At 58.0% G+C, this 15,375-nt stretch overlaps 1 protein-coding gene across 3 annotated transcripts in view; it reads right to left on the bottom strand.

Moving 5' to 3' along the window:
* Positions 1-15,375, bottom strand: part of INPP5A (inositol polyphosphate-5-phosphatase A) — a 195,294-nt gene that overhangs the window by 25,032 nt on the left and 154,887 nt on the right. The window lies entirely within an intron of this gene.

Raw genomic sequence — 15,375 nt, 5'->3', positions numbered from 1 at the left:
ACGTGCGAAGGGCCTGAGGCTGGCTGCTCCCCAGCAAAGCGTGGCTGCAGCCATGAGGCTACCCCAGAGCTGCTGCTGCCCACAGAGCTGCTTCGGGGCAAAAGCCAGAGCAAGACCAGCAGGCTCCGAAGGCACGGCAGCACTGAGAACAGCACAGAGGGTGCCTGTGGGGGCACCTGGCCAGCTTCCTCCCGCTCGCTCTCTCCCGTCCCTGAACTCCCTCGAGAACTGTTTGATTACGACAATGGACAAGGGTTTCAGAAGGCTTGACCGGGAATGGTCTCAACAGGCTCATCTGATGAAGCCGATGTGGGAGGGACGGCTAAGGTCACACGCCTGCTTTGTGGTGTTAACTGGCTCAAACCAGTCCCTGGGGTGCAGGCTGGGGTGGGCAGGGGCCCAGAGGCAGGTGGACAGGACCCAAGAAGAGCTCGGGGCTCCGCCGGGGTCCTGGAGACCACACTGGCCGGGAGGACCAAGCACAGGGGCTGAGGCAGGAGTGCTGCAGGGTCAGGGCTGTGGCCTCTGGTGCCCACGGATGCTCAGTGGCCTGACCGGCTACGGGAAGGGGCAGCCGTCTGGGCAGCAGAGGAGAGAGGCTGAGTGAGAGCCGACCTCTCTGCCATACTGCACAGCTGAGCTGCTCCAGGAGGCACGGTCCTGGCCGGCGCAGATCACTGTGAAGGATGACATTCAGGCCTGTTTTGAAAATTCTTCTTGCCTTAACAGGACAATGCAGGGAATGATCACTGAGGGTCAGTCCCTAAAGGGAGGACAGAGCTGGAGACCCCTCCCTGGGTGGAATAGCCATGGGGAGGGCCTGGCCCCAACCCGGGGCCCTTGTGGGCACTGAGCTCTCCGAGCTTGGCAGAAGTCATGAAAACAAGAATGCCTAGGACCTCGCCAAACAAGGGAAGTGTGAGACCCACATCTGGGAGAAATCAAAGCCCCTTGTGGACAGCGAGGGCCCATGCCCACGGCAGGCAGAGGCACCCCGTGTGGACAGCGAGGGCCCATGCCCACGGCAGGCAGAGGCACCCCGTGTGGACAGCCAGGGCCCGTGCCCACGGCAGGCAGAGGCACCCCGTGTGGACAGCGAGGGCCCGTGCCCATGGCAGGCAGAGGCACCCCGTCTGGACAACCAGGGCCCGTGCCCACGACAGGCAGAGGCACCCCGTGTGGACAGCCAGGGCCCGTGCCCACGGCAGGCAGAGGCACCCCGTGTGGACAGCCAGGGCCCGTGCCCACGGCAGGCAGAGGCACCGGTGCTCCTGCATCGCTGGTGTGGATGGAGGAGAGCGCAGCTACTGCCTTACACAAAAGGCCACAGACCGTAGATTCCATTTACACAAAATACCCAGACATGGCGAAGCCGGAGAGACAGAGGCAGCAAGGAGACTGCGGGGACCGGGAGGAAACTGACTGGGGCAGGTGCTGAAGGGATAGTCTCAACTGGATTATATGGAGGGATAGTCTAGAGTTCGATTATAGTTTATGTGTAAATTATACCTCCATCAAGCTTGTTTTTAATAAAAATATTATTTTTGGAGACAGGGTCTTGATCTGTCATCCAGGCCAGAGTGCAGTGGCGTGATCAAGGCTCGTTTTAACCTTGACTGCCTGGGCTCAAGTGATTCTCCCACCTCAGCCCCTCGAGTAGCTGGGACTATAGGTATGCACCACCATGCCCAGCTAATTTTCTTTCCTTTTTTTTTTTTTTTTGAGACGGAGTCTCCCTCTGTCACCCAGGCTGGAGCCCAGTGGTGCGATCTCAGCTCACTTCAAGCTCCGCCTCCTGGGTTCACGCCATTCTCCTGCCTCAGCCTCCCGAGTAGCTAGGACTACAGGCACCCACCACCACGCCTGGCTAATTTTTTTTGCATTTTAGTAGAGACAGGGTTTCACCTTGTTAGCCAGGATGGTCTTGATCTCCTGACCTCATGATCTGCCCGCCTCGGCCTCCCAAAGTGCTGGGATTACAGGCGTGAGCCACCGCGCCTGGCCTATTTTCTAAATTTTTGTAGAGACAGGGTCTCGCTATGTCGCCCAGGTTGGCTGTGAACACCTGGGCTCAAGCGATTGTCCCATCTCAGCCTCCCAAAGTGCTAGGATTACAGGTGTGAGTAGCTGCACCTGGACTAGAAAGCTGTTTTTTTTAAGAAAATAATATATGAGTTTCGTTTTATAAAATGACGACTGCACCAAAAGTAACTTTGGCTTTAAAAATTTCTCCCTGAAAGGGCCCTTGGGAGCTGGTGCTGCTGAGGGGCACCCCAATGCCCCGGGCGCTGGTCGGGGCTCAGAGCCGGGCATCAGGAGGACACCCCTGGGCCGGTGCCCGGCCTTCCTGTGTAGGTTCTGGGCGTGCGCTCAGCAGGAACTGAGAGGAACTGTAGGGCCCCTCGGCGGCCTGACCCGCCTCCTGCCAAGATGCAGCGTCCACCTCCTTGTGGCTGGTATGCAGCGTCCCAGCCTGGGCCAGGAGGCGGCCACCCGCTATCCCCAAAGCACACTCCAGGGCAGGCCGTTGACATTCAGAGCACAGACCGGCTGATCGGGTCAAGCCTCCAAAGTGGCTTTTGGACTCATGTGTCACAAATCAGTCTGGAGCCTTCAAACAGTGTGAGGATTAGAACAAGCACCCAAACAGCCAGGGCGCAGCAGGCCACCCTGCCCATCGCTGAGTCCCAAGGAGGTCCGGCCCCATCCAGATGCTAATGGGCTTAAGTGGCTTAAGCTGCTTTCCCTGAATGGGAGAAGCCTTGGCAGGCAGACGGCCATTGTAGCCACCCCAGGACACGGCTCAGGAAATTCATGGCTCTGTCTCCCAAAAGGCATCTGCGGGAGACTGTTTAAAAACCGCTTTATCTCAGCACTTCAGGCGGGCTCCCGAAGGACAAACATCGGATGGACCCCAGGGCCCAGGAAGGGGCCAGCCACCCCCCACCCCTCCCCGGAGCCGCCTCATTCACAGGCTGTAAAGGAGTGATCAGGCCGGGCTGAACGGGCCAAAGCTGGCCTGTTCCCTTCGCCTTTCAATCCAGCAAAGTCGTGGCCACTCATGCGGAAAGCGGCCAGGCTGGGCCTTTCCGGTTCGCCTACTTTTGGAAGGGATTCTTCTCTTTTGAAAGGAGAAACAAATACCCTAAATGCTATGTTTAAAAAGCCATCTAAGATGTATTTCGCTATTAGTAGCCACATGAAGAGGCTCTGGAAAGAGCGGCCTGGCAGCCGTCTTATCCACACTTAGAATTTAACAGGAACGCCGTGTGCCCGGGTCATCCACCTGCCTGCGTGGATCAAGAAATCCCTGCGTTTCTTCTTACTGTTCGGATAACCACGGAGCCACGCTGCCTGGACAGGGTGTCCACAGGCCCAGGGCACAGGCGTCAGCCTGTTCGGATAACCACGGAGCCACGCTGCCTGGACAGGGTGTCCACAGGCCCAGGGCACAGGCGTCAGCCCAGAAGAGCTATTTTCTGTGCGAGGAAATCACGCGGTCACTCTGATGTGCACAGAGCTGCGTGGCAGGCAGAGCCGCCCCGATGTGCACCTGTGCAGTGGGTCTCATGTCGGGAGCTGAATCTGTCCCATTACCCCTTAACTGTCATGGACACTCTGCCACAAAATCCAAAACTCTACTAAAGGCAAACGCATCCTCTCAGACCCTGTCAGCCCAAGTTTTTAAATGCAACCTTCAAAAGCTGGTTTATAAAAACAAAAAGTTGTTCTGTACTCTCCTAAATGAATCCCCGCTGGCTGTAGCCTCCGGACTCTGCACGCACAACCAGCAGGCGCTTGAGCTCCACTCTCCACCTGAAATCACCAGGTGTCCAGAGCGCCCTGCCTGGGTCAAGTGGACAGGCAGCCTCAGGGGCCCACTCCGGGCTCAGAAGAAGCCGTCTGGGCACATGGGCAGCCTGCAGTCGCTGCTGAGGCCCTACCCCAGGCTTGGCTTCTAGGTCCTGCCGAGGGGTCTCAGTGCAGGCAGGAGCAAGCCCTGGGCGAGGCTGGGTGGGCAACACGTGTTGCTCTTGTGGCTGAGCTGGGAGCTCTCATGCACCCGCCTAATCTCCAGGATACACTTCTCCTCGGGGGCCTCCACACCCGGGGCCACCACACCCGGGGCCTCCACACCCGGGGCCTCCACACCCGGGGCCACCACACCTGGGGCCTCCACACCCGGGGCCACCACAGCTGAGGCCCACCATGCCTGGGGCCTGACACACCGCGGGCCCACCACACCCGAGGCCCAGGCCAGGGCTAGTGCCAGCCGTGACATGCCTCACGTGAGGAGGAAGGTCCCAGCAGGGCCCAGCACAGACGCTGCCTGGACTCGGGAAGGGAAAGCTGGGATCCCAGGGGCGCAGCTCAGGTGCTGGAAAAGCAATCAGGAGTGAAGGCTGGGAGATGCCCCCTCCTGCCACACGGAGAGTCCAATTCCCTGGTTATTCCCTGGTTGTCAACACTCTCCCAGGCAGACGAGGGAATCCATTAGTCACTGGGGCCACAAACCTCCTTCCTAGGGCCAGAGCCTGGCAACAGTGACAGCTCCAGCCCTCACCTTCCCCATGGGGAGGCGTCCCCAGGAGCACTGTGGCCTCCAGGAGCTTATGAGGGGAGAGAAGACCTGGTCCTCTGTGGCGGGGGGGCAGAACCACCAGCCCCAAGATCAAAGGCCGACAGGCCATGGCGCCCTCCCACCGCGTCGCCCTGTGTCCACAGGCCCTCCCAGAGCCGCCCAAGCTCCTCCAGAGCAGAGGCAAATGTACCTCTGTGACCTCCTGAGCCAGCCACTGGCTCGGGCAGACCCTGTCCCCAAGCCTGTGCCACGGGAGAGGCGGGAAGCTCAGGTCTCGCAAGCTGCCATGGGCTGCACCGCCGGGCCCAGGATGGCACTTTCGGGAAGGACAATGGTGCCGCGGTCTGTGGCGGCAAGTCAACCACGGCGGCTGCACAAAGTGAGGCTGAGGTTGAATCCTGACCTTTCTCAGTGGATGGAAACCAGTCGGCCCTGAAGATTGCCTCAGGCTCAGGGAGAGCCCAGCCTCATGAAGCCTGGGAACCCCAACAACTTCATCTCGTTGACAACTGAGCTTCTCTCTCCTCTCAATGCAGGGAGTAAGAGGGTATTCACAGTTAAATACAATAAAAACGAACCACAAAGCCAACGTTGCCCCAAAATCTAGACACACCACAGGCAGCTACTGAGGGGCAGATTCTAGTGCGTTCTTAAGGAATTAAGCCATCATCAAGAGAATGAGGCTTTTTTCCTCCAAACCGAGACCCCTTAAAGGAGATGATATTGAAACTCCTCATCTGCCCGACACCCACGGGCACATCCTACCATGAACGGAATGTCCACCGACACTGATTCCACAGACACGGGCCAGAGGAGCCACCCCTCCTGGGGGCCCTGGAATTCCTGATCTGGTCACTGCCTCGGTGACAGCAGCCCCTCCGCTGCGAGAGCAGGGCCTCCTAGGAGGCCTGTGGGTGGTGGGGGGTGGCTCACATGCTGGCCCCAGGATCAAGCCAGTTCCTACATATTCAGCTGCAGAGTAAATCCTTGGGGGGCTCGACTAACTTTTCTCATCCAACCAGAAGAAAAACCATCTTAAAGCAAAAAGCAACAAGATGAGCCCGCTCCTTGAGGCCACGACCCTCAGCCCCTCAGCAGGCATAGAAGCTCTGCGGGTGCACCTGTTCCCACAGTGGTGACCGGCAGCTTGGCCAGAGCGGCCACTCTGCTACCTCTGTGGGGGCCCGTCCAGCCTGGCCCTTAAGTGTCGCAAGACACAGACCTGCAGGTGGAAATCCACTGTGGCTGGAGTCCTTTCTCTAACAAAAACTTCTTCCATTCCAAGGATGGAATTCGGGACCACACGCTCAGCCATGGTCTGTCTGCACCAGAGTGAAGGCACCAAAACCAGGAGGCTGAGACGTGGCCCCGGCCGGCCTTGGGGGTGTCCTCAGCACACGTGTGCACCCCAGTCCTCATCACAGGTTTCCTGGGAGAGTAGCGTCTGGGCTCCAGTGAGGCTGCCCGGCAGCAAGCTTAGCAAAGGGTGTGACCGCTGTGGGCTGGTGGGGGTGGTGTAAACTCAGCCACTGACTTTAGCAATTCAGAAGTTTTCTTCCCACACATGAGGAGGAGTAAGTCCACTCTTGAAGAAAGTGCTGATTCAGGAGCAAACTGCCCTGGCACTTTGCAGACACCCAACTGATACCCACGGGACAAACGGATGAATGAAGGGAGGGGCAGAGCCTACAGCCCCAGGGTTAGGGTCCGGCTCTCCGGGGTCGGTGCGAGGGGCTCACCCTCACTCCCAGGCCTGGTCCCTGCTGGGGCTGAGTGGAGCACTGGTGGGTGGGCTTGAAGACACATCTTACCAATTTTTCATGCCCACCCCTCTCAACGTGACCCTGCGCCTGAGCTTTTATCCTGCTGACAACTTCATGCAGAAAAACACGCAGACCTCTGATAGCATGAAATCAGAAACAAAGGCCGGGGACAAAGGGGGCGCGGGGCAGGCGCAGGCCGGCTGGGTCGAATTTCAGCCACAAACAGATGTTGGCAGGAACATCTGAAAGGAAACTCTTGTAAAAGAAATGGTCTTAAAAACAATGCCTTCGGCGGTTAAATAAAGGGCCAAAGGACGCAGGATGCCTGTCAATGATAAATCTCGGCAAAGAGAACCAAACCAGCATCATGAATTCTAATGATGGGTTTCTTGGCTACCAAGGGCCCAGGTTCACCACGCATTCCAGACACCGGTAAGGAAGCATCGGAGATGGGTGTCCCTCATGGTCCAAAACTCATCGGGAGGCACTTTTTGCTTCACGGGGCTTAATTTACGGAAAGCTATGCCAGTCTCCAAGGCTTCCCTGAAGGACAGCAATGACTAAAACAGCAAAACCCTGCACGGGAAGCTTGGCTGGACACAGCCTGCCTGGGCGCCAGACTGGACGCAGTCGCCTTCCAGCCGGGGATGGCAGGAAGCGTCTGAAACTAATGGCCAGCAAGCGAAGCTAGGGACAGCCTTCTCGCTCAGGCCTGGGGCCGACTTCCAGAGGTGGTGGGCACCCTCTCTGCTCAGGACAGGGCGTGGTGTCACCTTTGAGATTGGTGCCACTGGGCGAAGGCCTCCTCCTGCAGGGCAGGGCTACGCATGCTGACCCAGGTCAGGGCCGCATCAAGGGAAAAAGGCCGCCTCCTGCAGGGCTGCACCCAGGCTGGGGCTGCATCGTGGGGAACAGAGTGTGTTCTCAGGGTGGGACTCTGAGCTCTGTGTTCACGCAGGACTCACCTGGATTCATCCATCAGGAATAGAACAGGCACCTGTGAGGAGCACTTTGCCAGCTCTCCTTGGCCCCGTCTGATGCAGCCTGGCTCATGAGCTCTAACTAGTAGGTTCCCAGAGCAACCGCCCCTCAGGGCTGTGGGCCCCGGAGCTGATCAGCGTCTGGGAGCAGGGCTCTCTCCAGGAGACTCGTGAGGACACCTCCTGTCCCACACAGCTTTGACCTGGCCTTCGCTCTCCCGCAGGTGCGAGTGCCTTCTCTGTAAATATGTATCCTTTCTGCAGAGGACGGCCACATCTTGGCAATAAGCCATTTGCGGGTGCTGCAGCCAGCTGCAGTTTACATCAGCTATTGAGAAAAGCAAGCGGACGTGGATACCAACGCCCACCTTCATTCCAGGGTATCCGCATCTGGGTGTGATGAGAGCCGGGGTTCTGCGGAGAGAAGAGCAGCCTCCAGCTTCATTCGGGGGTATCGCTTCTGGGGGCAATGCAGGCTGGGGTTCCGCGGGTGAGGAAGCTCGAACTTTCCTGGCACAGATGCCGAGAAGCTCCTGCGGTGTGAACCTGCAGCGTTTGTCCAGCAGGAACTAGGCAGAGACCAACCACCTGTGGCCCACAGACACGGAGCTGACCGCTCTCGGGCTGTGGAGATCTGGCCAGCCCATCTCACGCCGTCAGCCCAAGACAGGATGTGTCCCTTTCTTTATCTCTATTTTTATGTTTTTGAGACAGGGTCCTCCTCTGTTGGACAGGATGGAGTGCAGTGATGCGATCATGGCTGGCTCACTGCAGCCTCGACCTCCGGGATGAAGCAATCCTCCCGACTCAGCCTCCCGAGTATCTGGGACTACAGGCATGTCCCACAGTGCCTGGCTAATTTTACTTATTTATTTTCCGTAGAGACAGGGACTCCCTATGTTGCCCAGGCTGGTCTTGAATTCCTAGGCTCAATGATCCTCCTGCCTCAGCCTCCCACAGTGCTGGGAAAGCAGGTGTGAGCCACTGTCCCTGGCCTTCTCCTTTCTTTGTCGGTGAAGTCTTGGGGTTTCTCTCCTCCCCCTCTTCCCCCTCCCCCTCCCCCTCCTCTTTCTCCTCCCCCTCCCCTACCCTCTCCCTCCTTCCCCCTCCCTCCCCCTCCTGGAAATCTCTGTGACGTCAGAGAAGCCTGACCCTTGGGTGGCGATGCTGGGGGTGAACATTGTGGACCCTGTGAGCGGCTGCCGCTGGAAAATGACCACAGGCACAGCAGGAAGAAACTCGCCAAGTCCCATCCTTCTCTATCATCCTGTAATTTTTTTGGTTAAATTTTAATCATAAACATGTCTAGAAATAAAGTAGGGTTATACACGGAAGTTCCACGTAGCCAACCTCTAGCGGCAGTGATGAAAGGAGAAAGTAGAAAAGGATTTCTAAAAGATGGTTCACAACGAAAAGCCAAGTACTTTACATAGGTTTTCCTTAAAACAAGTTAATAGGAAATCACTACGTTTTCAATGTAAGGTTCTTGAATGACTCTAGAAAACAGAACTGACTCCAGGGCACAAACATTGTCTATACTAACAACAATTCTCCTAGCAATGGTGAACGTGAATATAAATCTGTGCTCCAGGGTGCGGTGTGCCACTACGTCAACATAACGCTTGCCCTGTGAAAGGGGATTAACTAAGAGGCTCCCACCGCTACTGCCCTGAATGTGCCTGAGGGTCCGGACCACTGCTCAGAATCGAGGGGGCAACTTTCGTTACAGTTGAGAAAACTACAGAGCCCACTGACAAACCAGCACGTGGAAGTTCCAGGTTTACTGTCAGGTCACTGCAAATGGGCAGAGATAATTCAAACGCTAAGTTCTGACAAACGCCCCAGTCCTCTGGACATCCACCTGGAGACGCACTGCTGGTCCCGTGGGGTTAGCTATTCCTTGCTAACTGACATTACGGACGCTGGTGCAGGCCTCAGACGTCGCCGTGGAGTGGGAAAGGAGGACAACCAATCACTTCACAGGCGGCCCTGAGGTGCAAGTCCTGGCTTTAAAACCTGCTTCATCCTGGGGGCGCCACGGAAAGTGCCGAGGAAGCCGCACCTCTGGAGTCCTCTGGCATCCCCGTTGGGGTGGACACAGGCGGCACCCCCGAAAGTCAGTGCTCATCAAACATACACAGGCCAACGGCCACACGGGGCAGAGACAAGGTCCCCAGACCCTAGAAGACGCCCCTGCTGAGGCCCCTGGGCCCTGGCAGGGGGAAGGTGAAGGCCTCGCAAGCACTACATCCAAGTGGTGATCTTTGGAAACAGCACACATCACCTCAAACTAACTCCTGGGGGCTCCAGACTCCTGTCCTACGGCACATGCGTGTGCGGCTTCTTGGAAGTCAGAGGGCGGCTCACTTGGCCCTCAGGGCGAGGAGGGCAGCGGAGGCCAGAGAGCGCTGCATCCCCCTCTGGGAGTGGCTGAGGTCGGGGGCTGGCGCTACAGCCACCATCCCCAAGTATGCTGGTGGCTACCAGGACCTATTAGCACGCAGGCCCACAGGGCAACAGCTGTGCCCTCCAGGCTCGATGGGCTTTGGGGGTAGCAGGTGCAGGGTAATGATGAGTGAACCACCTTCCCGCTGTCTTCCGTTGGCATGCCTCCACCACAGGCCCCACGCAGACTTCTCCGGAGGCTGGGCCTGAGCTCTGCAGAGGGACCCCAGCCGGACTTGGTATGGGAAATGTGTGGTGAGGGCGGCAGGCACCAAGGACCCTTCCTCAGGGTCCCGCTCCCGTGCTCGGCCCACAGTGAAGCCAGGGAAGGCGTTCTGCAAAGTGTGCCACGGTCCAGTTTCCTGGCTTTCTAGGACCAGGGTGGGCACCGGACACAGAGAATGACCATCCCGGATGGAATTTGAGGAGCTGAGAGCCTGGCATGCTGGGAGGGCTGCGGGGCGGGGTTTGCTGGGAGGGCTGCGGGGCGGGCCCTCAGACACTTCGCCGGCCTCCCGTACTTTGACGTCCCAAGAGACAGCCCTTCTGGTGAACTCCATCTTTTCAAAGGTCTTCCTGGTGAACCCTAGACCCCCGCGAAGGGGGACCCATCTCTTGACAAAAGCGCCCACCGCGAGGCCCTGGAGCACCGACCTCGTTGTAAGCCCCAGAGCCGGGCACAAGGCCCTGCATCCGAGCTTACGGGGTGCAGAAATGCAGCCAGTGAAAGGCGCCGTCGTGGGGAGATGTTGGCGTCAGCATCGGAGGCCTCGCTCCTCTGTGTGCATTGTCTGCGGCCACTCAGAGCAACAACATGCCATAAAGACTCTTTCATGTCCTCTCCCGAGGTTGCTCCCGGACTCCAGCAGCCTGGCAGGCTTGGACGTGGCGCACACGGAACGGGAGTGGCGCCCGCTAGCTCTCACGCCATCGAGAGCTCAACAGACTTTCCGGGAAGAAGGCGGCGGGTCTCTTTCTCAGGCTGTGTCTAGCACCGTGCCAGGCACCCTCTGCTGGGCCCAGGGGTGGCTCCACAGGACTGGCCCTGCCCGGTGGCAGAAGCACCTGTTGTGCCTCTTGGTGGCTCCTTCCGGATATCCCTGGCCTTCCACTGGCACGGCTGGATGTGGGGAGAGGGATGTGGCAAAGGGAGGGGGACGCAGGGCACAGAGCTCAGCCCTCGTCCCAGGGTCCTGCATGCTTCTCACAGCCACTGATTGCTAGTGGGGGAGCCAGGCATGATGTGTGAAGGAGGAGGGACGAATGAGGCTACATAGTGTCTGGGGTCTCCAAGGTCTGCCGTGGCATGGGAGACCTGCTCTGTGCCCTACATTTCCCACGGGTTTCTTTTAAACCAAGGGCAGGCAGAGGAATTTTTAAATAAAGTATGAGCTCATAAGAAATACAGAAAAGTACAGTAACGATTAGTGAACACACTATGGATTATGAATCAATTACGAATGAATCCAAAAAACAGTTCCTCTAACAGAGTTCTAGGATAGACTGGAGAAAATGCCACTATGTCTTTTAGTTTTTGTCTTCTTTTTCTATAAAATGAGAAGATTTTTGGCATCAATCTACCAGTTGAAAATATTGGATAATATTTGCAAAGTGAACTTCCTAGAAGAAAATCCCCTACATACGAAACCTAATGTCATCACTATAATTAAGTATAACATTTTATTTCATTTTTAGTTGAAGTCATAGGCCCTATATAGAAACAGACCAAATAAAAGTCTCTTTTTAAAGAGAAAAATTAAAAAACAAATTTAATGATTTAAATTAGTGATTCTGTTGTTGACGTTGCTATTTTACACCAAGACTGGAATAACAAGTGAGTGAGCCGAGCAGCACAGCTTAGCTCACATGCCCTCTGCAGCCCCCACTGCCCTGACCTCCACCCTCAGGGAAGGGCGTCCTCGTGGCCCTGAGGAGCTGGCGGGGAGGGCAGAGAGGCTGTCACTGGCCTGCCTCGCCATCCAGAGCATGCTGGGCACATGGCGAGGGCAGCACCCCACTGGGTCTGCACAAGGTCTGTCTGCACACTGGGTCCCAAGGTAAGATGAGAACTGGACAACGACTAATGTCCGCCCACGGCGGCAGGAGGACGCGGCTGCGCTAACATTAACCCACGGCGGCAGGAGGACGCGGCTGCGCTAACTTTAACCCACAGCGGCAGGAGGACGGGGCTGCGCTAACTTTAACCCACGGCGGCAGGAGGACGCGGCTGCGCTAACTTTAACCCACGGCGGCAGGAGGACGCGGCTGTGTGCCCCGTCTTTCCATCCATGCTGCTCTGGAGATGGTGCTGAGGGTCTGCAGGAGTGTCACTCTGAGCCAGGCTTTCTGGGGGTCTGTGGGAGTTAGAAGGGACCGTCCCTGCCACCTGCCCTCTGGATGCACACTGTGCCCATGGTGCCACACTAAGTCCGCTCACGGCTGCGGGATGGGCCAAATCCTGAATGGTGCCGGGTTTTGGAGGGCTGCCCCGAGTGAGGCTGATGCAGGAACATCGCCAGGCTGAGGAGTCGGCTGCCATCCTCTCAGTTTCTAGGAGCTCAGGCCTACCCACACACAGGGCTAGCAACAGCTGCACAGTCGTCCCCACCTGTCACGCCTGATGGGAGCTGCCAGTGGACACAGGGACCCGGCCTCTCCTTCCCACAGCCCCACAGCGCCCACTGTGCCCACGGCTGAGGGACTGGGGGCAGAGGGGCTCAACAGGGCAGCCGGTAACCAGATGAAGTCAGAACTTCACCTGGAGCCTGGCTGGAGCCAGAGCAGCCGGCGGGTCTCAGAGGAGTCTGTGGGGCTGTGGGGGGCCATGACCAGGTGCTATGTTACCTATTGGCTGACAGCTGCCCCTCCTCCCAGGACGTAGGGCGCACTAGAAGGAAAGATACCTGGGTGCCAGGAATGGCTGAGGTCTGGGCCTAGGCTTATGCTGCAAGGCAGGCTGGCCTCAGCCGCTCTTGCCGGCCGTAGTCTCCACTGAACAGTAGACACGGCCTTTGAGGCAGGTGCTGGGATCCTGCCTCACAGGCAGTGGTGGGACCCTCCCTGGTACCCTTTTGAGAGCCATGTTCTGGGAAGCCCGGCTCTCGGGGTGTCTCCTCGCGACGTGAGCCTCTCCCTGAGGACGGCTCCTTCCGGATGTCAGCGCCCCCCATGGCCATTCCCCTGCAGGCCCAGCTGGCACCTGACCATGTACCTGTCAGTGATTGGCAACTGGTTGTTAAAAACGGCCACCAGCCTCCGAAGACGCATCCATCACCGTCACTGTCAGAGAGGTGATGGACGACAGGTGTGGTGTGCGGTCGGGGCACGCGGAGCCGGGTGCGCCTGGCACTGCTGTCACTCTTTGTCACCACGGCCAGCTGAGCGCCCCAGCTGCCAGTTGCCACTGCGCGAGGCATGCAACACACCCTCTGAACATCCCATCAGCAGCCGGAGCCGCAGGCTGCATCGCTGACTCGTGTGAGGACGCACAGCCCTCTTAGATGGCACACGACTGGCGTGTTTCATGTGTGTGGGTTTTAATTACAGCTTCCGTGGTGCCAGATCTGGTTCCAGCATCGTTTTTTCAGTTCTGCTCTGTGAGCGTGTCTGCATTAATCTGCATCTGAAACAGGAGGCTGGGCATGCCCGGGAGACAGAGTCTCTTCACTTTGCACACAGAGCCTCTTTCACAGGCTGGTGCGGGGCAGGGCAGGACTCCCAGATCCGATCCCTGCAACCCTCCTGCCACCAAAAATCACCAGCAGGTCTCCACCTCAGGGTCTGAGAGCCTCCAGGGCCACCAGGCTGGTCCTCCTCCCAGAAGCCCTGTCCCTGGACTCATGGCAGGGCAAACCACCCTGTATTTAATCTGCTGTTGCCAGCCCGGCTCTGCCTGGCCTCTCATTGCTGTGGAGATGGATTTAATTAACCTCTGATGAGTCTTTCCAGCAAGCCTGCCACTGAGGGCGCCAAGGAGGCGCTGTAAGCAGGCAGAGCAACACGGTCGGCAGTGAGAGCAAGGGGATGACTCCACCAGCCCAGGACCGAGGGGGCAAGGATGGGGTGCTGTGGGTGGGAGCTTAGCAGTGAAACCAAAGCCAGGACAGCGTGGTTTCTGAGAGACCATTAAACTCACGTGTCCCTTTGCACCGACACCGCCCCAGGGCGCCCGTGCCACCGGGCACCACTGGCCCCCAGCCTCCAGCATTCCCAGAACACTCCATCAGGTGGGACGCTCTGCACTGTGATAAACACGGCTTCCTGATGCACTCTGGCTATGCACGACTCTGCCACTGTCCACAAACCTTCAGAACTGCGTATGCTTACTCTGACCCTGGGCAATCTGAAAACCACCCCAGAGGAGGGCACAGATGTCCCCATGAACCCGGGGTGGAGGCTGGGTGTGGCCTTTGCCGGCTCCCACGGAGCCAGACTGCAGGTGCCAACGTGGCCTCTGAACGTGGCGTCTCAACACGGGGGGTTGTGGAGGGTGGAGAGGACTGGCCTGTGTGGAGCCCACGGGGTCTCACTCTAACCCATGCTGCTGTTTGAAAGAAAGGCTCAGGGGAAGGAAAGACAGGTGCTCGAGATACACCTGCTCCACATGGCTGGGGAGCAGACAATACTTCTGAGCCCTCTGGGAGGCCCTGCCCACCTCTGTGTGGCCTCCTCTGAGGGGCTCACCACACAGCTCTTCTGCCAAGAGGGAGGGCAGAGCGGATCTCAAGGACTGACACCCACCCCATCCAGGCCCCAAAGCTAGCTCCATCCGAGGACCCTGCAAGACACTTCTGCTGGCCCTTGACTCCGACACTCCCTCTCCTTTAAAATGCAGATGTTTCTAGATGTGCACAGACACTTCAGGGGGAAATTGTTCCCAGGCAGGTGGAGCAGAACTGAAGAAAGGTGGGGGTGGCAGCCGCCAGGCAAACCCACTGCCCCAGGCGCCCCTGGTGCCCAAGGCCACGGTCTTGAGGGCAGGCAGTACACGGATCCTGGCGCTGGGCCCACATAGCAAACACATAGGACACACCTGCTGCACCAGTGAGGCTCCCACAAGGCAGCCAACAGCCAACAGCGCGATGCTCACCCGCTCAGAGCCTCAGCCACCCACGGGCCTGTGTGAACAAGAGCCCACTCATCTGAGCAGCTGGAAATGCCGCGAATCCGTGCTCTGCCCAGGCCACGCGGAGCTGCTCCATGTTCCAATTCCTCCTGATACTTCCCAGCTGCAAAGGAACCAGAGGCCAGACCACAGTGCAAAAAACGAAAGCGGTGCAAGGAAAACAAGGCCCCGGACCACAGGGATTCTTCATCCACTTTTCATCTGAGAAAGGAGAAGCGCACAGCCTCAGGGAGCACCAAGATCACTGGGCAGTGATGGTGGCCACCTCCGGGTGTGGTCCTGCCAGGACAGTCCAGCCCAGGGGTGAGGTTAGTCACTGCATCTACGTCACACGAGAGCATAGCTGGCATCTCAGGTGCATCCGCAGCGATGCGTCACTGGAGGCTGCACAGGCGAATGGCGCTGCGGGTGGTGTGGACCGAGCCTGAACCCCGACCAGAGGTACATGAGCAGCGTCAGTTCCCAGCCGCACTGAGCCTG

Source organism: Macaca thibetana, chromosome 9, assembly GCF_024542745.1.
Source record: "Macaca thibetana thibetana isolate TM-01 chromosome 9, ASM2454274v1, whole genome shotgun sequence".
Taxonomy (NCBI): Eukaryota; Metazoa; Chordata; class Mammalia; order Primates; family Cercopithecidae; genus Macaca; species Macaca thibetana.
This window is presented reverse-complemented; position numbering and strand designations above follow the sequence as displayed.